The sequence below is a fragment of the Narcine bancroftii genome, chromosome 2 (assembly GCF_036971445.1).
Source record: "Narcine bancroftii isolate sNarBan1 chromosome 2, sNarBan1.hap1, whole genome shotgun sequence".
Lineage (NCBI taxonomy): Eukaryota > Metazoa > Chordata > Chondrichthyes > Torpediniformes > Narcinidae > Narcine > Narcine bancroftii.
Genome location: NC_091470.1, coordinates 286,051,218 through 286,074,931, shown reverse-complemented (window position 1 = coordinate 286,074,931; position 23,714 = coordinate 286,051,218). Strand labels below are relative to the sequence as shown.

Sequence of the window (23,714 nt, the reverse complement as noted above, 5' to 3'; positions counted from 1 at the left end):
AAGATGAGCGCTTTGTGCAGATTTTTAAAAGGTCAGTGAAAACAAAGAAGTCATTAAAAAATAATCATGGAAAACAAAATTGCAGAATTTCTGTTATCATCCAAAAAAAAACACTGTACTCCACGATTAAATGCACGCTGGCAGAACTGATGTTTGGACGCAGTTTGAGAACCCAACTTGCTGCAGTGCACCCAAACATTGGACTTCGTATTCAGCAGTCGACATCCCTGAGTAAGCCAACAAGATCTCTGGAGATCAAGATTACCGGAGAATAAAGAAACTGGATAAGATGTGAGCTTCTCAAGAAACTAAGTCCATGTTCATATTCGGTATTAGTGGGTGACAAGACATGGAAACGACACATTGACCAGTTAAGAGCAATCGAGGACCTGTTCTGTTTTTGGCACAACCTGACTATGCTGCCCCTTGGATAGCCCCAGTACCAGTTACTGAGAAACCAGCATTGGTGGCTGCACAGGGGCAAAATGTGGACCAAGCACCAGACCCACAACCAGTTGTGTCTGTCAGTGAGGAAAAGTTAACTGCTCCAGAAAAGTCGAACTTCTGTTCGGTGTTCTTCATCCCCCGAGAAGATCCAAGAAAGACACCCACCAGTCATCTCTGCAGTGACAAAGTCTTTGTGTATTTCCAGTTAATTCATTTTCAAGTTAGATTGTGTGGTATCTACAGTTACAATTATTAGTTTAAGTTATGCTAAGTTCTCTGTAATGTTTACAGGTGTTAACATATTAAAGTTAAATGTTATACTTATTTACAAGCGCATTTTTTTGAGGGGGAAAGTGTTATGGGATGCATGCACACATTATGTCATTAAAGGGGTTACATTTGTATTGAGAGTTCAGTTAGACGCCATTTTGATCAGAATAAAGAGTGTTTACTGTTTCTCTAGAGTGAGGCAATCCTTTAAAAGAAATACATGATAGAGACCAACACATCATGAATGCAAATTTGCTGTTAAATTGAACAAAACAAGTAAAAATTCAAGTAATCAGCACCTGCTTTTCCCTTCAGTGCTGATGTATCATTTTTAAAAATTTTATAGATGCAGCATGATAACAGGCCCTTCCGATTCATGAGCCCATGTTGCCCAAATACACCAATTAACCTACAAGCCCTATATTTTTTTTAAGAGGGTGGTGTAGCGGGACCCCCACGCGTACAACAGGATCACACACAGCCATAGCAGTTAAGCAAGCACATTACCAGAGCGCAGAGCCTCCAACGACGTCCCAGTCCTCCAGCTGCAGGTCAGGCACCAGCAATAGGAAAAGCGTACGAATAAGAGCCCGCGCTTTTTATGGCACCTGACACCAGAGGCTGGAAAGTGATGTCACTACCGCATCCCAGAAAGCTCAGCGTGAAACGTGCAGAGGGAACTATAAAAGCTGTGGTTAAGCACAATAAAGGTACTGATTCCTGACTCCACTGTCTCCAGTGTCATTTATTGCCACTTGCGTAAGGTAGTGTCATCAGATAGGCCATTACAGTGGGAGGACAGTGGAGCACCCATTTCTTACCCGGGTCACTGATGGTGTAATGGTGTTGCACTGCGACTCTAACCATACTGCCACATTAATTTTGCTTCACAATGATTAGTTACTCTCAGCCCAACATTCCCATGAGATGAATGCTGCATGGAGCTCATCATAGAGCTATTCAGTACAGAACAGGCTTTTCAGTCCAACTCAGCCACAACAACCAAGTTGGCATTCAAGGCTAGTCATATTTGCCAGCATTTGACTCATATCCTTCAAAACCCCTTCCTTTTCATATATCTGTCCAACTGTCTTCTGAACTTCAAAATCATATCTACCTTTGGCAGTCTACTAAAAACTACGCTTCACTAGAATAGACTAAAACACTCAGAACCTGAATTTCCTAATCCTATCTTGGAAAACTGATTCAAATGCTGGATGTTAAATTCAAAATGAATAAATCGAAGATGCAGAATGCCACACACCAATAAAGAATACAAATTACATTTAAAAGGAAGGATACCAATTCCAGTTTACTAGCCATCTAGTGTTCAACAGAAAGGAGAATTAAAACAGCTCTACAGCTTTGTACATCCTCAAGATAACCATATGTGTGTACTGAGAATTTCAGCTGTCCCATCCAGACACAACAGTTCTGATTGTTTTATTCACCTTCCAGACAAATTAACAGTTTGGCATTGCACATCCTGTTCCTGCACCATCTCTATATTCTCTTTGCACCTCATTAAGATCAACTATTTACAATACCCATAGTATAGCTTTTTGCGTCAGCGCTTGACGTCCTGCTTTGCGGAAACTGCCAAAATGTTTGGCCTGGAAGTCAGCCTGAAGAAAACTGAGGTCCTCCATCAGCCAGCTCCCCACCATGACTACCAGCCCCCCCACATCTCCATCGGGCACACAAAACTCAAAACGGTCAACCAATTTACCTATCTCGGCTGCACCATTTCATCAGATGCAAGGATCGACAATGAGATAGACAACAGACTCGCCAAGACAAATAGTGCCTTTGGAAGACTACACAAAAGAGTCTGGAAAAACAACCAACTGAAAAACCTCACAAAGATTAGCGTATACAGAGCCGTTGTCATACCCACACTCCTGTTCGGCTCCGAATCATGGGTCCTCTACCGGCAACACCTACGGCTCCTAGAACGCTTCCACCAGCGTTGTCTCCGCTCCATCCTCAACATCCATTGGAGCGCTTTCATCCCTAACGTCGAAGTACTCGAGATGGCAGAGGTCGACAGCATCGAGTCCACGCTGCTGAAGATCCAGCTGCGCTGGATGGGTCACGTCTCCAGAATGGAGGACCATCGCCTTCCCAAGATCGTGTTATATGGCGAGCTCTCCACTGGCCACCGTGACAGAGGTGCACCAAAGAAAAGGTACAAGGACTGCCTAAAGAAATCTCTTGGTGCCTGCCACATTGACCACCGCCAGTGGGCTGATAACGCCTCAAACCGTGCATCTTGGCGCCTCACAGTTTGGCGGGCAGCAACCTCCTTTGAAGAAGACCGCAGAGCCCACCTCACTGACAAAAGGCAAAGGAGGAAAAACCCAACACCCAACCCCAACCAACCAATTTTCCCCTGCAACCGCTGCAACCGTGTCTGCCTGTCCCGCATCGGACTTGTCAGCCACAAACGAGCCTGCAGCTGACGTGGACTTTTTACCCCCTCCATAAATCTTCCTCCGCGAAGCCAAGCCAAAGAATGGTTCAAAATTATATCGTGATAAACTGTTGTGATGGTAAAATAATAAGACTTGTTTAGAGCAATTACACAATAATTGGTATGCTAATTCAATGTGTCCTCCATCTGCTTTGCCACGTCCATGAAATCTCTAATATTCTTTCCTTCCTTTGCCAGTAACTTTAAGCTGCTTTCAGGTGGAATAACTGGGAGAAAGCGGGTCCGGAACCAGCTGCGGGTGTGTGCGAAGCAACATTCAGGTGGCAGCGCTGAAAGCGCTGTTCTGGTACCTTAAAGGTCCACAGCGGGGAGAGGCGCCATGGAGCAAATGCCAGCTCCTGTCGACTGTGGCCGTAGTCCTGCCTGCTTTCAGGCGCCTAGGGAAAGCACTCAGAAGCAGAGAATTCACCTACCCAAGGAGGGATGGGTAAGTACTCCTCGGGTCAGGGTTCTCCACTTTCAGGTCGCTTCCCAACAGCCACATTCAGGTATTTTAGACAGCTTTACATTGGGGTATTCTGGCCACCTGAAAGCGGCTATACTTGCATGGTGAATTCTGCCTAAGGTTATGCGGCTGCAAATCTACACAAAAGGTCCAAGGAAAGCAATGTAGTCCCACAGTGCACCTTAATTCATCTACCTGAAAAGCCAGCTTTCTTGACTGCTTCCATGGTTGATATGCAACTTAGAAATCAATCCCATCTGTTTTGTTGGGATAGCATCCAGACTTTGGCCTTGTATTTCATTTTTTTTTTCCATTTGAATTCATACGGCCTTGCCATACTTTACAACTTGATCTTGTAAAATTACAAATCTATTTTAGTTTTAGTATTTATTACCTTATATATCAAGCTAAGAAATTTTTGGGAGTCACTTTCAATACTCACTTTACTCCAATATAACCAACTTTGCTGCAATCCTTTCAAAATTAAACCTTTTTTTGGCAAATGTTGATACACTACATCCACTTGGAATGTCATCACCTCAGAGATATGTCAGCTGTCATGTAGCAAATTCTCTTTCTTGAATTGGTAGCAAATCTATATTGATTGCTATTTATTAGATTTTTACCTGTCAATAAACCTGATAATTTTATTTGCTTATTGAATCACGAGCGATGTCACCCAGAAATATTTAATTGTCTTTTTTGAAATTGAGCCTTAAATTGTTCCCAATCTAATCGTGTTCATCAACACCATCACCCTTCCCACAAAAATCAAAATTTGACTCTTAGTCATTTTAATATTTACCTCTGAAGATCCTTTTTGAAACATTATGTTCCTCCATTGAAACCCTCCACCTTCCTTTCTGAAAAATGAGTGGAATTCATTTTCTTTCTTTAATTTCTGATTGGTTTGTTAACCTATAAATAGGTACACAATTTAATTTTGTTCAAAACAGCAAATACTTCCATTACCACCTCAAAGCACACCTCAGAAAGCAAACTAAAGCAAAACCAAAACACTAAGAATGATGGAAATCTGAAATAAAAATGGAAAATGTTGCAATGGTCAGGTCAGGCAGGATCTTTGGAGTCAAAAACATATTTGAAGCTTCAGATCAATTACCTTCATTGGAATGATTAAAAGTTTGCTCTACTGATCAAAGATCACTCACCTGCAAGTCCACATCCAAGAATGAATTTTCAGTATTTTTTTTATTCCAGAAAATAAAAATGCTTGCAAATAATTGTTGGTAAAATATCAAAAGGCCATATTTGGTGCCAGGAATCAGGACAAATGAGAGGGTAGAAGCCAAATTTACTTTTGCATGTGTTACAGCTAGAAGGTCACTGTGACCAAAGTACAAAGATCTGGGGTGTGGTATCAGTATAATGCCACATTCTTGGTATTAGTATAAAACTAAAACCAATGAGGAAACAATGACCCACCCAAATACCATCATTTACTTCATTTAGGTTGGGCATTGAGAGTTGAGTGAGCAATAATTTAACAGATTGAAAACTGCACCCTCTTTGAACTATTTAATAGAGAAGATCATTGCTGAATAATTTATCCCGTGATACAGTCTGGGAAAAAGTGCAAAGTGCAGAAAGGCAAAATTACAACTGCCAGCCAGCAGGGTACAAAAAACAAGAATTTAATGACAACCACAGCACAAGCAGCAGGGAATGCTAAGAAGCCCTGAGTACAGGTAAAGCAAATGTCGATGTTATCATGAGGGGAATAACTACTATACTTTCCAGTCAGGTTCAAGACCCCCTGAAAGGTGTATTGATCACCAGATATCAGGACAAAATAATACCTTGAAATGGTTGGAAAAAATCTGGAAAAGGAATAGGATGCAGTTGCATGCTCTGTTAGAATCAATAGTATCAGAGAAAGAGATACTGTGGGGAATGCAACAGAAATGTGGTGCAAATTTAAAAATAGATCCTCAAAGGTAGTAATACAAAGCCACCTTCAAACAAGTAGAGGAATAATGGATTTGTAAAGTCAAAAATTAGTTTCATTAGTAGGGGGATTGAATTCAGGAGTTGAGAGGTCATGTTGTAACTCAGACCACATTTACAGTATTCTGTTCAGTTGGTCACCTCATTATAGGAAGGATGTGGAAGCTATGGAGAGGGTGCAGAGGAGATTTACTGGGATTGGAAAATATGTTGAGTCAAAGGTAGCAAAACGAGGACTTTTCTCTCTGGAGTGAAGGATGAGAGATGACTTAATAGAGGTCTACAAGATTCTGAGAGGCACAGATAAAGTAGACAGCTCTTACCCTTCTTTTCCCAGGGCAAGAGTAGCAACCACCAGAGGACATCTGTACAAAGTGAAGGGAGAAATGTTTAGGGGAGACATCAGGGGTAATTTTTTTTTAGTTGCTTTTTTTTAAAATACACACAGATTTGTGAATTCCTTACCAGGGGTGGTGGTGGTGGAAGCTGAAACATTATGGTCAGTTAAAAGACTCTTAGACAGATGAAAGAAAAATAAAGGGTTACAAGGTCAGAAGGGTTCAGTATTTTTTTTGGTAGAAATATCACAACATCCAGGGCTAAAGGGCCTACACTGTGCTGTAATGTTCTAAGTCTATGTTAAAAATGTCTGAGAACGAGTGCTCCATTTCCTGACCACCAGGAATGATTTTCACCCAAATTAGTTAGGGGCAAGGATGTGGCAAAAACTAATCATGATTAATTATGACTTTAATAATCTGGAGGCAACTTTGGTGGAATTGACATTTACCCAACAGTTTAGTTCAATTCCAGCAGGCAGCTTGTTAATAACGGGGAGGTAAAGAAAGTTTTTTCTCCTCAGGTGAAAATATCCAATAGATTTAAGGGAGAGGGAGAAAATTTAAAGATTTATGAAGTGAGTTTTTTTTTAAAAGTCAGCCTGGGATGTGCTGCCTCAAGTGGATAGGATAGCAACATTGAATAAGCATTTAGACCGATAAATAAACAGGGAATAGAGGGATAGCAACAATGTGCAGGCAGATGTGCCACTTAAATTGGCATCAAGGTCAGCACAACCACTGTGCGCCAGAATGCCCAGTCCTACACTGAACTGTTCTACATTACATTCCAAAAGTTGCAAAAGGGAAAGAACACAATGGAATAGCAGCACTAGTTCACATAATAACAAGGAAGACAAAATGCAGAGTTGAGACAAAGAATCATTGTCCTATTAACGTCACCTCAAGATTCAAGGTTCTTTTTTATTGTCACATAATACATTAAAAATGTAACTTACATGATGTACTTTCATTTTTGTCTGCTGTAAGGCAAACAAAGGGTCAACACGAGCCTTGCACCCCTAACAATAGGAGAAAGAGAAGCAAAAGAGTCCCTTGAGAGTTATTGAGGGTCCATGGATTCACCTCCAGCACTCCCGTAAACCTCTGCTTCTATAGAGACTCCTGCTCAGTTCAGTGGCAACCCAGCTCCAGATCCAAACCTCCAATTCGATCACGTAGCCTTCAGTGCCTGAGGCCTTTCCAAAGCCCTTCTTGCCCTCAGCGCCCTCTCAAAGGCCGGCTGTGATACCTGGTTGACACGAGCCAGTCTCCAGCAGACATCAGGCCATGCAGGTATCCTGACGGTATATGGCCTGCAACCTATGTTGTTCTCTCAACTGCTTAGTCCCTCGCAAGTCCACAGTCGTGATCACCGCCCTGTAGGGTTATCTCCCATGCTTCCCTTTCTCAAATGGGTATTATCTCTGTTTTTGGTGTCTTGCACCGAACCGCTCCTCCCCTCGAATCTTCAACCCCCTCATGGCCGCTGCCAAGTACAGGCACCAGCATCTTGGGCACAGACCTCACAGATGCAGGATTTTACTTACAAACACTGTCAGCTCCTTTAACAGCCGTTTTAAAGCCTTTACAGAGCTGCAGCATAAGGATTGGGCAGTTGAACACTTCGGAACAGTGCTGCGTCTCTGCTCCCCCAGGTCTGCACCAGCGGCAGCACTGCCATTACAACACCTCCAGCAGTGAACAGCATAGAACAAAAAAGGAATGCGAGTTATTGAAGTAATTGAAGGCACCATTACAAGTTGGTAAACCAAATGAAACTGCTAAAGCACTAGATGCAAAATGTGTTTAAGCCTCTGGGTCACTGCACAATAGAGGTACTGTGTATTGTTCTGATCTCTGTATTAAAAAATATCTTGAACCATTTAAGAATCCACAAAAGAGGATTTACCAGAATTCCAAGTATTACAATCTCCCTGGACACAGAAAAAGCATTTGACTGTTTGGAATGGTCCTTTCTATTTAAAACACTGGAAAAACTTTTCAGTCAGAACATTTATAAATTGGATAAAAGCTTTATACCATAAACCACAAGCTAAAATTATAACCAAGAGCCAGATGTCAGCAGTGTTTTCCTTGAGTAGATCGAGTAGACAGGGATGTCCCTTGTCCCCAACACTTTTTATACTAGCAATGAACCAATCGCAGAAATAATAAGAGGGGGTCCAGATATTAAGGGCTTCAAAGTTGGACAAGAACGCAAAATTAGTCTATTTGCCAATGACATGTACCATTGTACTAGTCAGACCTGGTTAAATCTTTCGAAAAATTATAAGGAACATTTGAAAAATACGGAAGAATATCTGGCTATAAAATGAATATGGACAAAAGCGAGGTAATGCTATTGATACATTTAGAATGTGAAAGGTATCAAAAAGGAAGTCAATTTAAATGGAAGACAGATGGAATAAAATATCTCAGAATAGCAACTGAATAATCTTCAGAATATGTCTAAACTAAATTATGTTCCTCTTTTGGAGAAGATAGAAAAAGACCTGCAGAATTGGAGAGATTTACTGATTACTTTAGTGGGAAGGGTTAATTGTGCCAAAATGAAGGTAATGCCAAGACTACAATATCTTTTTCAATTGCTGCCTATTCTGTTACCTAAAAATTTCTTTAAATTATTAAATAATCATACGAAATAGATCCTATGGAATAACAAGGTACCAAGAATTGCATTGGAAAAACTGACATGGGACTATGGGCTGGGAGGGCTCATACTTCCAGATTTAAAAAAAATACTTCCTAGCTGCACAGGTTAGATTTCTCACAGCCTTCTTTGTGGAAAATGGCCCTCCTCCTTGGATTCAAATTGGAATGTACTCAATGGGGGAGGGAAGCAACGGATTTTATCGATAAATGGTGTGTCAACTCAGTAGAAAAGAGAACTAATACACATGATCAGAACATGGCAGGAAATTAATGAATGTATAGGAAAAAAAAGTAGGGACATCAATAAAAGCTCTGTGTAAAAATGTGTCATTGCCCTCAAACATAGGGAATAGAATATTGAATTTGTGGTATGACAAAGGAATATGATATATTAAAGACTGTTACACAGAAGGAATTCATCTCCTTCAAACAACTAAAACATAAATATGGAGTGGCCAATGGGACCTTCTATAGTTTTCTCCACCTAAGATCATTCCAAAGAGAAAGATGTGGATCAACGTTGACCCCACCTGAATCTAGTGAGACGGAACGAACCGTCTGGATGGTGAATACACCCAAATTTATTGCAAAAATCTATTATGCTCTCCAAAGTGAAAGTGCAAAAGAGAGGTCAAGGGAAAGGAGTCAATTAGAAAGAATGCTATGAGGGAAGACAACACATCAGCAATGGCTAGAGTTTCTGCAAGAAATGTAGAAAATGCAGGACAGGAACATACCCAAAAATAAAGAAATGTATGAATGGAAAAATAAGACAATAGTGGCTGACAAGGGAGGTAAAAGCAAAAGAGAGGGGAGACAAGGAAGCAAAAATAGCTAGGAAGATATTTTTAAAACTTAAAGAAAGCAACAAAGAATGTGATTCAGATGGAAAAGAAGAATTATGAAAGGAGGTTAGCAACAAAAACAAGGATACTAAAAGCTTTTTTTAAATATATAGAGTAAAAGAGTGACCAAAGTAGATATAGGACTAATAGAAAATTACACTAGAGAAATTGTAATGGGAGATGAGGAGATGGCAGAGGAACTGAATAAATATTTTGGATCAGTCTTCACTGTGGAAGACATGAATAGCACACCAGTCTCCCATGGCTCTCTCGGAAGAGAAGTGAGTGCAGTCAAAATCACGAGAGAGAAGGTACTTGGGAAGCTGAATGGTCTAAGAGTAGATAAGTCTCCCAGACCAGATGGAATACACTTTCGAGTTCTGAAGGAGATTGTGGAGGTGTTGATAATGATCTTCCAAGGATCATGGATTCTTGCACAGTTCCAATGGACTGGCAGACCACAAATATCACTCCACTGTTTCAGAAGGGAGTGAAGCAGCAGAAAGGAAATTATAGACCAATTAGTCTGAAGTCAGTGGTTGGGATGCTGTTGGAGTCCATTGTCAAGTATGAGGTTTATGGAATACCCGGAGGTGCATGAAAAGATAGGCCCAAGGACACACTACAAATCTTAGTTGGAGTCATAACCAAGCCTGCCTCAAGAAAAGCCTGCCTCAAGAAAACCCTGCCCTACTACCACCAGCATGTAACCTGTTGTAACTGAGGTGCCAGCATATTCGATCACTGTTCTGCTACACCGAGTCAAGGAAGGCTTATCATTCTACCCAAGACTGCATTTTGGCAAGTCAAATCATCTGGCAGCATTCCTTCTGCCTAAAAAGAGGGGCTTGAGATCAGAACAGTTAGAAGGTGGTTGCAGGAGGCTGAAGAAGAGGACTTCCTTGAGTCAGCAGAGTGGCTGAGTTCAAGAACTCAGTAAGGATCTGAATGATTACACCAGGGCTGTCACAGACTTTATCAAAACAGTTATGGATGAGTGTGTCCCCATCAAATTATTTAGGGTTTCCCCCAACCAGAAGCCCTGATAAACAATGAAATGCAGAACCTACTGAGAGCCAATGTCATAAGCATTTAAGTCTGGAGATCCAGATCACTACAGAAGGAGCAAATGACCCAATACTGAACTAATAGAATATAAATGTTTGCATTATGATGGTGCCGCAAAACACCAAATTTAATGACAATAAATTCTGATGACCTAAGGAAAACCATCTCCCAGGTGAAGGGGAATTTCTGGATGAAAATGGAAACCACGAAAGACACCCGACAGTCTGGCAGGGACTAAATGACATAACCTGATTCAAAACAAAATCCAGTGAATAAGAGATGGCAAAGGTTCACTCACAGATGAACTCAATGCCTTCCACGCATGATTCGACCACAAGAACAAGAAAGAAACACCGCTACACACCCCCATGTCCACTGATAATCATTTCCAGTCTGCATTCAAAAATAACATATGGGCTGCCTTCAGCAGAGTGAATCCGAGGAAAGCATCTGATCCAGACGAAGTACCCAGCCAAGTATTAAAAATTTGTCCTGATCAACTTATCAATGTATTCACGGATATCTTCAACATCTCACGCTAGCAGGGTGTGTTTCAAACAGGCATCTATCGTACTGGTGCCCAAGAGTGTGGTATCCTACCTTAATGACTATTGACCAGTAGCACTTAGATCAACAGTGAAGAAGTGTTTTGAAAGGCTGGAGTTGAAGCATATCAGCTCCTGTCTGAACGCGACATGGATCCATTCCAGTTCGCCTATTGTAGTAACAGGTCTACAGCAGGTGCCATCTCACTGGTTCTACACAAAACCCTGGTACACCTCACAGCAAAGATGCATACATCAGGATGCTCTTCGTCAACTACAGTTCGGCATTTAACACCATCATACCTTCAAAACTGATCAGCAAACTCCAAGACCTGGGTCTCAAAACCCAACTGTGTAATTGGATCATGGATTTCCTCACCTTCAGACCACAATCAGTGAGGATTGGCAAGATAATCTCCTCTACAATTTCCATCAGTACCTGAGTTCTACAGAGCTGCATTCTTAGCCCCCTGCCTTACTCACTTTACACTGAGAATGAAAATGGGCGATGAGTCAGCACACAGGATGAAAATTGAAAACTTGGCCGAATGGTGCACCAACAACCTTGCACTCAATGTCACCAAAACCAAGGAGCTGAATGTTTACTTCAGGAAGGGAAAACCAGATGTATACAATCCAGTTATCACTGGATGATCAGAGGTGGAGAGGGTGAGCAAATTTAAGTTCTTGGGAGTCACTATCTCAGAGAATCTTTCCTGGACCCAACACACTAGTAGTATCGTGAGGAAAGCACGTCAGCATCTCCACTTCCTCAGCAGTTTGCAGAAATTTGGTATGACATTGGAAACTCTGGCAAATTTCTACAGATGTGAAGGAAAGTGTGCTAACGGGCTGCATCACAGTCTGGTGTGGGGACTCAATACTCCCAAGCGTAAAGCCCTGCAAATGGAAGTGGATACAGCCCAGGACATCTCAGGCACAACCCTTCCCACCATTGAGAACATCTATGGGGAACACTGCTATCAGAGCAGAAGAAATCATCAAGGATCCACACTATCCAGCACACGCTCTATTCTCGCTGCTACCATCATAAAAGAGGTATAGGTGCCACAAGACTCACATTTTGCATTTTGTTTTTGTTTCTTCTCTGTATTGCAGTCAGTTTGTTTACATTTGTTTGTTTTCATGGGTACATTGTGTACAGTTTTTTTTGCACTACCAATAAGTGGTAATTCTGCCTTGTCCACAGGAAAAAAAACATCAGGGTTGTATGCAATGTCAGGTATGTACTCTGATAATAAAACTGAAATCTGAATCTGAAGTCAGCATGGTTTCCTTAAAGGAAAATCATGCCTGACAAATCTATGCAATTTTTCAAAGAGATCACAAGTTAGATTGACAGGGGAGATTTTGTATTTGGACATTCAAAAGGCCTTCAACAAAATGCCACACAAGTGGCTGCTAAACAAGATAAAAGCCTAATTAGAGGAAGCAATTAGAATGGGTGGAGCATTGGCTGATCAGCAGAAAACAGAGAGTAGGAATAAAGGGGGTCGGTGTTAGGGCTATTTAGTTTTACGTTGCATTGTAATCAAATGATTTGGATTATGGAATGGATAGCTTTGTGGCTAAATTTGCAGATGATACCAAATTAGGTGGTGCCAAAAGGCTGAAGAGAGACTTGAACATATTCAGAGAATAGGCAAAGACGTGGCTGATTAAATACAATGTTGGAAAGTGTACAGCTATGCACTTTAATAGAAGAAATAGAAGGGCAGACTTTTATTTAGATGGGGAGAAGATTCAAAATTCCAAGGTGCAAAGGGACTGAGGAGTCTTTGTGCAGGATACCCTAAAGGTTAATCTCCAGGTGGAGCAGGTGGGGTATAAGGCGAATGCAATGTTGGCATTCATTTCATGAGGAAAAGCATTCAAGATCAGGGATGTAATGATGAGACCTCGCTTGGAGTACTGTGTGCAGTTTTGGGGACCTTATTTCAGAAAGGGCGTGTTGGCATTGGAGAGAGTGCAGAGATTTACTAGAATGATACCAGGAATGAAAGGGTTAGCACATGAGGAACGAGTGTCGGCTCTTGGACTGTGCTCATTGGAGTACAGAAGGATGAGGGGGAACCTCAGAGACATTTTGAATTCTAAAAGGCCTGGACAGAGTTGATGTGGCAAGGATGTTTCCCATGGTAGGGGATTCTAGGACAAGGGGGCATAACTTCAGGATAAAAGGGTGTCAATTTAAAACATCGATCTGGAAACATTTCTTTAGTCACAGGATCCTGTGTCTGAGGAACGTGTTGCCACAGGCAACTGTGGAATTAAGGTCGTTGAGTTTATTTAAGACAGAGATTGACAGGTATTTGATTAGTCAGTGCATCAAGGGTTACAGGGAGAAAGCCACATAGTGGGAGGATGCATCAGCTCATGTTTAGAATGGCGGAGCAGACTCAGTGGGCCTACTTCTGCTCCTATATCTTGTGAAATATTACAAGTTTGTAAAGTTTGAAATTAATTAGTCAGGGCAGTTAATCACCAATAAATCCAATGTGAAGATTGCAACTACAGTGCAACTCCAATTATCTGAAATTGGAATTCTCCAAAGTCCTCATTTATCCAACTTTTTTTAAAAAATTGGATAAATGAGGTTATCGGAAAAAAAATCATATCACCTCATTTATCTGAATTTTTTTTCAAAACTGAACTGACCTCACAGCTTGAAAAAAAAATTCACCCGACATGAAATTAGTTACTTGTTTCAAGTAACTCCCATTTCTTCTTTACCTTCCCCTATTGACTTTTCTCTCCAATTCTCCCTCTCAAACTGTGTGCCACTGACACCCAGCTAAAAGCGGTCAGAAGAATTCCTTATCCCGGCGTCATCAAGGAGAGCGGCCTTCCAGGCTGGAGCAGTACTTCGGACACAGAGGCATTCCCTCCCCTCCCCTCCATGGCACACTGGACGCCAACTCTGAATCTTCCCCTCAGCCTTCTTCCCCAGTGTAAGTGCGTGGTAGGCCAACGGAAGGATTTGGAGTTGGGACTCCAGTGTCAGGAGCTTTGGTGACCGGGGAGACAGGAGCCTGCTGACTCACCAGTGAGTGTTCCACTGGCTCAGGAAGCTTCCCCTGGGATCAACAGCAGTGGTGGGTTCACTTTGGGGATTGATAGCAGCAGGTTGGCTGGTCTTGGTGATCGGCAGCTGAGTTGAGTTCGTATCGGTGATCAGTGGCAGTCAACATTTTTTTTTGGCTGAGAATTAAACATTATTTTAATGCTTAAAAAGCCTTCCCTTGTTGCTTGTTGTTGTTTAAACATTGATACAAGTGATTTGCTGTTGCTACTGGGCTGTTTTTAAAAAATGACCAGTTCTCCAAAAAAAAACATTGATCTGACATAGGTCAGGCCCTGACCATTTCAGATAATCAGAATTGGACCGTACCTCAAAACAGTTGATGTCTTCACCAAAGTAAGTGGTTAATGCAAAGGTTTTTGTCTATTTCAAAAATAAATGAATACGTAAGCAAGAAAGCAAATGTATTTTGCCTGTCTTATTGTTAGTTATTATCTTTAACTGCAATTCCACCCTCCCTTGTTCTTTACCTTTTTGCAGAGCAGTATGTAGTTGTTGCTGCTGTTCTAGGTGCAGCTATTTGGTCAGAAATGTAAAAACGTACAACGGGAACAAAGAATGGCAAAGGAATTAAACAAATAATAGAACACAAAAATAACTTCCCAACCATGCCAGGGAAGCAAGAGACGAACAAAAAGGAACAATTAAAGACAACTAGGATCACTTTTAAAAAGTGTTCAAGAAATTAATGTGGTGGTAAACCAATAAATTGTCATGACTTGGTAATCTACCTCAGAACACAAAAACATGAAGCCAAGGAAATGGATGGTTTGAAAAATTCTAAAATTCCACAGATAATTATTGGGTTCCACAGATTGGAAGGTGGCAAATATAACGTCACCATTCAAGAAAAACATGCTTGTCTATAAAGTATGTGATAACATGGCATATAAAAATATATAAAAAGAGATTAGACCAGTGGTTCTCAATCCTTTTCTTTCCATTCACATCCACTTTAAGTAATCCCAATGCCATTGAGAATTGCTGCTCCAGACCCAATTGTTACTGAAATATTTTGCTTGAGAAAAATTGTCATTGGCCCATTTCCTTTTGGAGTAATGAAATCGTGCACATAACAAGTCAGTTAGGGACAATTAAAACAGTGTTTTTCAACCTTTTTCTTTCCACCCACATACCACCTTAAGCAATCCCTTACATCACAGAGCACCTTTGACATAGGGAATACTTAAAGTGGAATGTGAGTGGAAGGAAAAAGGTTGAGAACCACTGGATTAGACAATGTCAATGCAGAATTATGAAATGAAAATTGTGCATGACAAACTTGCTCGAGTTTCTTTTCAGGATGTAACTGATTGACAAGTGAAAACCAGTCGATGTTTCTGTATGAATTTTCAGAAGATCTTTGATAAAAGCCTCATTTAAAATTGAATGTGCAAAAGTACATGCAATTGCAAACAGTTTGATAAAAAGGAATACATAGGAATAAATGGTTTTCAGGTGAAGCCATGACTAATTGGATACTGTAGAGATCAGTGCCTGGAACAAAATTACTCACAATACATCAAATACAATTCCAGGTATACAGCCTCCCTTGGTTTCCCAAGTTTTTCACCTAGTGCAGATTTCTATCACCTACAATAGGAAACCATCTTTCTCTCCCCTCTGTTTTCTGTAGGAATCACTCCCTCAACAAATCCCTCTTCCACTCATCCCTTCCCACCAACCACCCCAGCCTCGTGAATGCAAGTGCTGCACTTGCACCCCATCCCCCACCACCATTCAGGGGCCGAAACAGTCCTTCAAACTGAGGCACACTTCAACTGTGAATCTGTAGGGGATCATTCACTGCATCTGGCACCTCCGACGCGGCCTCCTCTACTTCGGGGAGACTGGACGCAGACTGGGAGATCTCTTAATTGAGCATCTTCACTCTATCTGCTGCCACAGCAAGGACTTCCCAGTGGCCAACCACTTTATTTACATACCCCACTGCCACACAGACATGTCTGTTCATGGATCATGTGCTGCCACCCACAAACTGGTGGAACACATCTATATTCTGTCTCAGCAATTTCCAACCTACAATCTCTGTTACCCTCTCTGTCTCTCTCTCCCTTCCTCCACCTTCCCTTCATTATCCAATCATAGATCTTGATTTCTTAATCCCTCTGATCTCTCCCCATAACTTTTCAGCTTCTTTCTCCTCCACTCACTCTCCCCCCTTGTATCTATCCATGACCTCTTATTTGCAAGCTTGTTTTCCTCTTCTCCACCCCTCCCCCACCCCCTTTTTATACAGGTGCCTGCCTGATTCTTTGCACTCCTGAAGAGGGGCTTAGGTTTGAAACGTTGATTTCCTTTTACTTTATATAGATACTGCACAAATTTCTCCAACATCTTCAAGGTCTCTAATCAAGTGAAGTGTTTCCCAACGTTTCAATTAAAAAGTTGTCCTGCTACCTAGTTTGCATTTTTCTAAATTTCAGCAACTTTTACTGCTGGTATACTGTATTTGTACTCATAGATACCTTGCCCCTGACCCCACCTTAACTCACACCCTCATGGAACAAGTAGTCTCTGTGTTCTTCCAACCAAAATGTACTACTTTACATTTGAGTTGAACTTCATTGAGTTGCCCATTCTGCAAGTTTATTAATGCTCATTTCTAATTTAAAGTGCTTCTCAGAGCTTATCATCTCAACCCCAAAATCATCTGCAAATGGAAAAACTGTATTAGTGATTCCCAAATATCAACATCAATGTCCAGTAAACAGCACTGATTCCACAGATCACCAATCCTCACCCCCTTCTACTGCAAATGGATATCTTTACTCCCACTCTGCTTTCTGTCTTAAAAGACAGATGCAACAGTATTCATCCTGTCATTTGAAGCAACTAACCATGATTCTCTCATTTTTTTTCATTGATGGTGGACCAGTGGATGTAGTGTATGTGGATTTCAGTACAGCATTTCATAAGGTTCCCCATGCAAGGCTCATTCAGAAAGTAAGGAGGCAGTAAATCCTAGGAGGCCTTGCTTTGTGATTATAGAATTGGTCTGTCCAGAGAAGGCAGAGTGTGGTCATAGGCAATCATATTCTGCAATGACATTGGTTACCAGTGGTGTTCTGCAGGGATCTGTTCTGCGGCTCATCCTCTCTGTGATTTTTATAAATGGCCTGGATAAGGAAATGGAAGGGTGGCACGAAGGTTGGTGTGCTGTGGCTAGTCTGGAGGGTTGCCAGAGGTTATAGAGGGATATTGATAAGATGCAGAGCTGAGAACTGGCAGATGGAGTTTAACCCAGAAAAGTGTGAAGTGGTTCATTTTGGGAGGTTAATGGGAGGACTCTGAGCAGTGTGGACACTCTAAGAGATCTTGGGGTATGTGTCCATTGGATGTTTAAAGCTGCTGCATAGGTTTATAGTGTTGTTAATAGCCATATGGTGTGTTGGCCTTTATTAACCTTGGGATTGAGTTCAAGAGCCATGAGGTGCAATGTTAGTTCTTTACAAGACCATAGTTAGATCCCACTTGGAGAATTGTATTCAGTTCTGGTTATCTCACAACAGGACTTTAATAGAGCATGCAAAAGAGATTTACAAGGATGTTGCCTGGATTGGAGAGCATGCCTTATGAGGCGAGGTTGACTGAACTTGGTCTTTTCTTCTTGGAATGACGGAGGATGAGGGGTGAACTGTTCGAGGAGTACAAGATAATAAGAGGAACTGATCGTGTGAATAGCCAGAGGCACTTCTCCCAGGGCTGAAATAGCAAACACAAGGGGTCATCGTTTTAAAGTGCTTGAGTAAATAAATGGGAGATGCAAGAGGGAAGATTTTCCATACAGAGTGGTGGATGCATGGAATGTGCTGTCGGCAATGGTCATGGAGACGATTAGATAGGTACATGGAACTGAGAAAAGTGTAGGGTATGCCTTAGGGAATTTCAAGGCAGTTGTTAGAATCGGTTATTAGGTCAACACAATATTGTGGGCCAAAGAAATCTACAGCACAGTAAAGGCTCTATGTTCTATTTGGTTATATGGAGTAATTTACTGAGGACTTACTGAACATGAAGAATATAACTACTATCATTCTTTACTATTAACAATATTTTAATAAGTTCAATGCTGTATAAGGAATTTTTTTTCATGCTTACTCTTGAATTTTACTTTTCACTTTGTTCTCTTTTCATGGAGACTCCATTTCTTCATTCTCTTTTTTCTTTGGCTTGGCTTCGCGGATGAAGATTTATGGAGGGGTAAATGTCCACGTCAGCTGCAGGCTCATTTGTGGCTGACAAGTCCGATGCGGAACAAGCAGACACGGTTGCAGTGTAAAATTGGTTGGTTGGGGTTGGGTGTTGGGTTTTTCCTCTTTTGTCAGTGAGGTGGGGTCTGCGGTCTTCTTCAAAGGAGGTGTGAGGCGCCAAGATGCACGGTTTGAGGTGATATCAGCCCACTGGCAGTGGTCAATATGGCAGGCACCAAGAGATTTCTTTAGGCAGTCCTTGTACCTCTTTGGTGCACCTCTGACACGATGGCCAGTGGAGAGCTCGCCATATAACACGATCTTGGGGAGGTGATGGTCCTCCATTCTGGAGACATGACCTACCCAGCACAGTTGGATCTTCAACAGCGTGGATTCGATGCTGTCGGCCTCTGCCATCTCGAGTACTTCGATGTTAGGGATGAAGTCGCTCCAATGAATGTTGAGGATGGAGTGGAAACAACGCTGGTGGAAGCGTTCTAGGAGCCGTAGGTGATGCCGGTAGAGGACCCATGATTCGGAGCCGAACAGGAGTGTGGGTATGACAACGGCTCTGTATACGCTTATCTTTGTGAGGTTTTTCAGTTGGTTGTTTTTCCAGACTCTTTTGTGTAGTCTTCCAAAGGCGCTATTTGCCTTGGCAAGTCTGTTGTCTATCTCGTTGTCGATCCTTGCATCCGATGAAATGGTGCATTACACTAAATGGTCAAACGTCCTGCACTCCTAATCCCTTTCACAACTACTGAGTCTTCTGGCAATGCACCTTTTACTAATTAATAATTATGTCGTAATTGTTGCTCTGTAAATACTATTAAAATACATGAAAGGAATACATGAAGAGTTTAATATAATAGTTCCACTTTTGATTTTAAATACTTTATCTTATTACTGCTCTTCATTTAATTTCATGTCTCCCTGTTCCATCTGCCTAGTTAATACCAATTATTAATAATGATTATTTCTTCACCACTGAAATTACAGAACCATCGAAAGAGAGGAAAATAGGCCATTCAGCCCACATCCATCCTGGTCAAAGAAAACCATCTAAAGGTGAAGTCCTAACCCCACTTTCAGGCGTGATATCCACTGATTTGCGAATGGCAGCTCCCCAAGTACATCTCCAGGCACATTTTAAGATGTGGTTTCTACTTCTTCCATTCTTTCATTCTGCAAAATTAAAACCTTAAAAAGGCTCTTTCTCATCTCTTCAGCCAGCTATTCCTCCATTTACACCTGCAGCAATGGGAAATAGACACTTTTTCTTAATTCTATTATCTATTATACATACCTCAAAATTACATACTCCAATTGTCTGCCTCACCCTCCTCTGTTCCAAAGAAAATAACCAACCTTTCCAAAAATTTCACATTAAGAATTAAAATTTCACATTTTTATGTCCAATTATACATTTTGAAATGCAGTCACTATGGAAATACAGCAGTAAATTTGCACACAGCAGGATCTCACAAAAAGACAAATATTGACCAGGATAATGAGAATAATTACCATCGTTTAAGAAATCCAAGGTACTATTTCATCCGAGTCCCAATTTTATTATCTCATCTAAAAGACTGCATCATTGATAACGCACTCATTGGGTACAACCGTGGGGCACAAGCCGATTTACCTGTTCAAATCAATGAAGTGTAAATTAAGTCTGCAGCCTTCGGATTCAGAGGGAAGAATACCATGAACCACACATATAAAGATGTAGCAGGATTGGCTTCTCAAATTCAGAAACATAACCTCCATCAAGAACAGCAAACACAGGAGATACATGGGAACACTACCATCTGCAGACTTTCCTGCGAGTCACAGTTTTTTTGATTCAGAAATATTATGAAGTTCTTCATCAGCACGAGGTCTGAATTTTGGAACCTTCCACTCAAATGTGCAAATTTATAATTGATTCAGCCTTCTATTAATAAAAAGTCCTGCATAAACAAATGTTGAAAATCTAAACATTTGCTATTTTATTAACAATTTGCACCAACTTTAATTTTTCACCAAAATCAATCCACTTGAAAATAAGTGAAGACTTTTTTTTAAATAAAGGTGGTGAAAGCTGGTACATTAGATAGGCACATGGATGTAAGAAAAATGGGAGCATTAGATTAATGTAGAGTAGGTTTATATTGGTTACGACAACATCGTGGGCTAAAAGGCCAATTCCGTGCTGCACTGTTAATGTAACAAGCTCCCCATGTTAATGGTTTTGCCATATTGAGCATTAAAACTGTTCACATCCTCAAACAGCCTTCCTTGGGCATTGAAATAGAATACAGAACAGTACAACTGAGAAAAAGGCTCTCCGGCCCACCACTGCAGCACCAATTGGGAGGCCAATCTAAATCAATCCACCAGCCTGCATATGGCCTATATCTTCTATTCCTTGCATCTCCATCATGCCTCTAAAATGTCATTATCATATCTGCTTCCAACATCTTCCTTCACAGCATGTGTGTAAAATTTCTTCAAAACACCTCCTCCCCGCACGCCCCTCCCCCCGTTAAAAGCTATGCCCTCAAAAATAAACTCTTATTAACTACCCCATCTATTTTTTTTCTGTTATGTATACTTGCATCAGGTCACCCCTCAGACTCTGCCATTTTAAAGATGGTTCTCTCTATTCCTATCAACATCCTGTTGAATGTCTTCTCCATCCTGTTTAAAGCCTCCCTGTTCTTTCTGAAATGCAGTAACCAGGACTACACACAACACTCCAAGCTTTATTTTTGTTACAATCACATCATGGCTTGACAAATTTTATTCTGAATGTCTCATTTGATGGGCTAATGAAGCAAGTAAACCACAGCAGACACCTTCTATCCCACCCCATCCACTTGAGCTGTTGCTGGAAGCTATGGGCCTTCACTCGAGGGTCCGGCCATTAACTGTGTGACCTTCCAGAGTACGCCACCTTATATTTGTGCCAATGAAACCCCATTTACCATTTCTCTGTCCACATTTCCCAACTGCTGCATTTATTGACAAACTTCCACACCAAACATAATCGTTGCATCCTCTGTATATTTACTAATCAGTCCACAGACATTTTCATCCAAATCATTTATAAATATCACAAAACCAGATGTCAGTAGTGATCCCAGCAGAACACCTTCTGTCACAGACCTTCTATTGGAGGAACATCTGCTACCACAACCTTTTTCTTGCATAACCAAACCAATTTTGAATCCAAACTACTAACTCACCAATGGATACCATGTGTGTTAACCCTCCAGATCAGTCTACCATGAATGACCTTGACAAATGCTTCAAATTGGCCCTATCCTCAATCATCTTTGTAACCTCCTTAAAAAAAACCAATCAGAATTGTAAGACATGCCCATCACAGTGACTACACCTCTCATTCCTCCTCTTCCTTCCATCCCCTCTCTTTTCCCACACAAACCCTCCACTCATTCAGACTCTCCCATGGTTCCAAACTCCCTCTTCTCCCCATTCTATCACCTTCCTCCTCTTCTCTCCCTATCCCATCTCCATCCGCATGCCAATCATCCCTCCACCTTCAACCCATACTCCTTCCCCTCTCACCTTTCCCAAATGTCCCCTGCCTGCTACCCATTTCTTTCCTCGCGAGCTCTCTCAACTTCTTCACTCATCTTTCCCTCCTCCTGCTTCGTTCCTCCACCCCTTCAGCCCAATATCCCTCAATCCCCACCTCCTTCTCCCCATCCCCTCCAATCACTATCCCCTTCTACCATCACCCCTCTCCCCTCCCCTTCACCCTATCCTACCCTGCTCCACTTCCCCTTATCTATCCAATCACGCTCCCCTCTATCCCCCTCCTCTCCCCTCTATCCCCCTCCTCTCCCCTCTATCCCCCTCCTCTCCCCTCTATCCCCCTCCTCTCCCCTCTATCCCCCTCCTCTCCCCCCTATCCCCCTCCTCTCCCCCCTATCCCCCTCCTCTCCCCCCTATCCCCCTCCTCTCCCCCCTATCCCCCTCCTCTCCCCCCTATCCCCCTCCTCTCCCCCCTATCCCCCTCCTCTCCCCTCTATCCCCCTCCTCTCCCCTCTATCCCCCTCCTCTCCCCTCTATCCCCCTCCTCTCCCCTCTATCCCCCTCCTCTCCCCTCTATCCCCCTCCTCTCCCCTCTATCCCCCTCCTCTCCCCTCTATCCCCCTCCTCTCCCCTCTATCCCCCTCCTCTCCCCTCTATCCCCCTCCTCTCCCCTCTATCCCCCTCCTCTCCCCTTCCCTCTATCCACTTGCTTTCCCCTCCTCTCCCCTTCCCTCTACCCCTCTCCTTCCCTCTATCCCCTCTCCCTCCCTCCCCTTCCCTCTATCCCCCTCTCCCTCCCTCCCCACCGAGCCCCTATTTCCCTTCCCTCTCCTCCTCCCACCTAATCGACCCCACAACCCTCCTTCCCCTCCCATACCCTCTGACCTCCCCACCCCCTCTCCCCTTCCACCCCTCCTCTCTACCCTACCCTACCTTTCCACCCCCTCTCTTCTCCCCTACTCTCTCCTTTCCCCTCCCTCGCCTCTCCCCCGGCCCCGTACTAACCCTCCTTCCACCCGCCAGCCCCTCTTCCTTACCTAGGGCCTGGAAACGGCTCCAACATCGGCAAACACTAAAGAGAAATGACACGGCGAGGGGAGGTGGGGGGGGGCGGAGGGAGCCAACCACTGCTGCCCCCACCCCCACGTCCTCTACACAGTCACAGTTCGCCTCCGCTGCATCGAAGGCGTGAGCGTGTTACTCCTGCGCCAGCTACATTTGCAGCGTGAGAGTGCATGACACTCACTCCGTCTTCGGGGCTTTCCCCACACCCTCTCCCCTCATCAATGTCACCCCCAAGTGACCTCCTTGTGCCGTGAAATGGTCGAGCCCAGCCGCTTATCACGCCTCCTTTTCTGACCAATGAGGAACAGGAAAACGAGACCAATGGCAAGGCCTGCTTGCGCTTGTCCAATGGAAGGCTTGGCTAGTTGGATACTCTGGACGAAACGAGCCAATAGGAAGCTCAGACTGTTGCTTTTTTTCTGGTCCTTGAGATTCTCAGGCCAATGGTCGACTTAAACGGAACACCTGGAAGCAGTAAAAAGCAGAAAAATGCTGGAGAAACTCAGCAGATCACGGACCCGAAATGTTGGTAACGACCCTTTACCTCCCGTGGATGGCGAGACCTGCTGAGTTCCTCCAGCATTTCTACGTTTTTACTGCAATCACAGCGTCTGTACACTTTCGTGTTTCACTGCTTGCCGCAGGGTTAAGTGGAACTCTTGAACTGATGTTGCCTGATGCCCAAAAAAATTA

The 23,714-nt window shown here is 42.6% G+C and overlaps 1 protein-coding gene across 11 annotated transcripts in view; it reads right to left on the bottom strand.

Annotated features, from left to right (window-relative positions):
• The window catches only part of stau2 (staufen double-stranded RNA binding protein 2), a 327,674-nt gene extending 304,398 nt beyond the window's left edge, over positions 1-23,276 (bottom strand). For 3 of the 11 annotated variants that reach the window (XM_069921211.1, XM_069921212.1, XM_069921214.1), the window contains exon 1: positions 22,994-23,270. The gene's annotated coding sequence lies outside the window, so the exon portion shown is untranslated. Of the gene's footprint in view, positions 1-4,461; positions 4,534-19,937; positions 20,059-22,993 lie in introns of those variants that run through there. The other 8 variants (XM_069921208.1, XM_069921213.1, XM_069921216.1 and 5 more) reach the window with 5 other exon arrangements.
• Between the last annotated feature and the right edge of the window lie 438 nt (positions 23,277-23,714).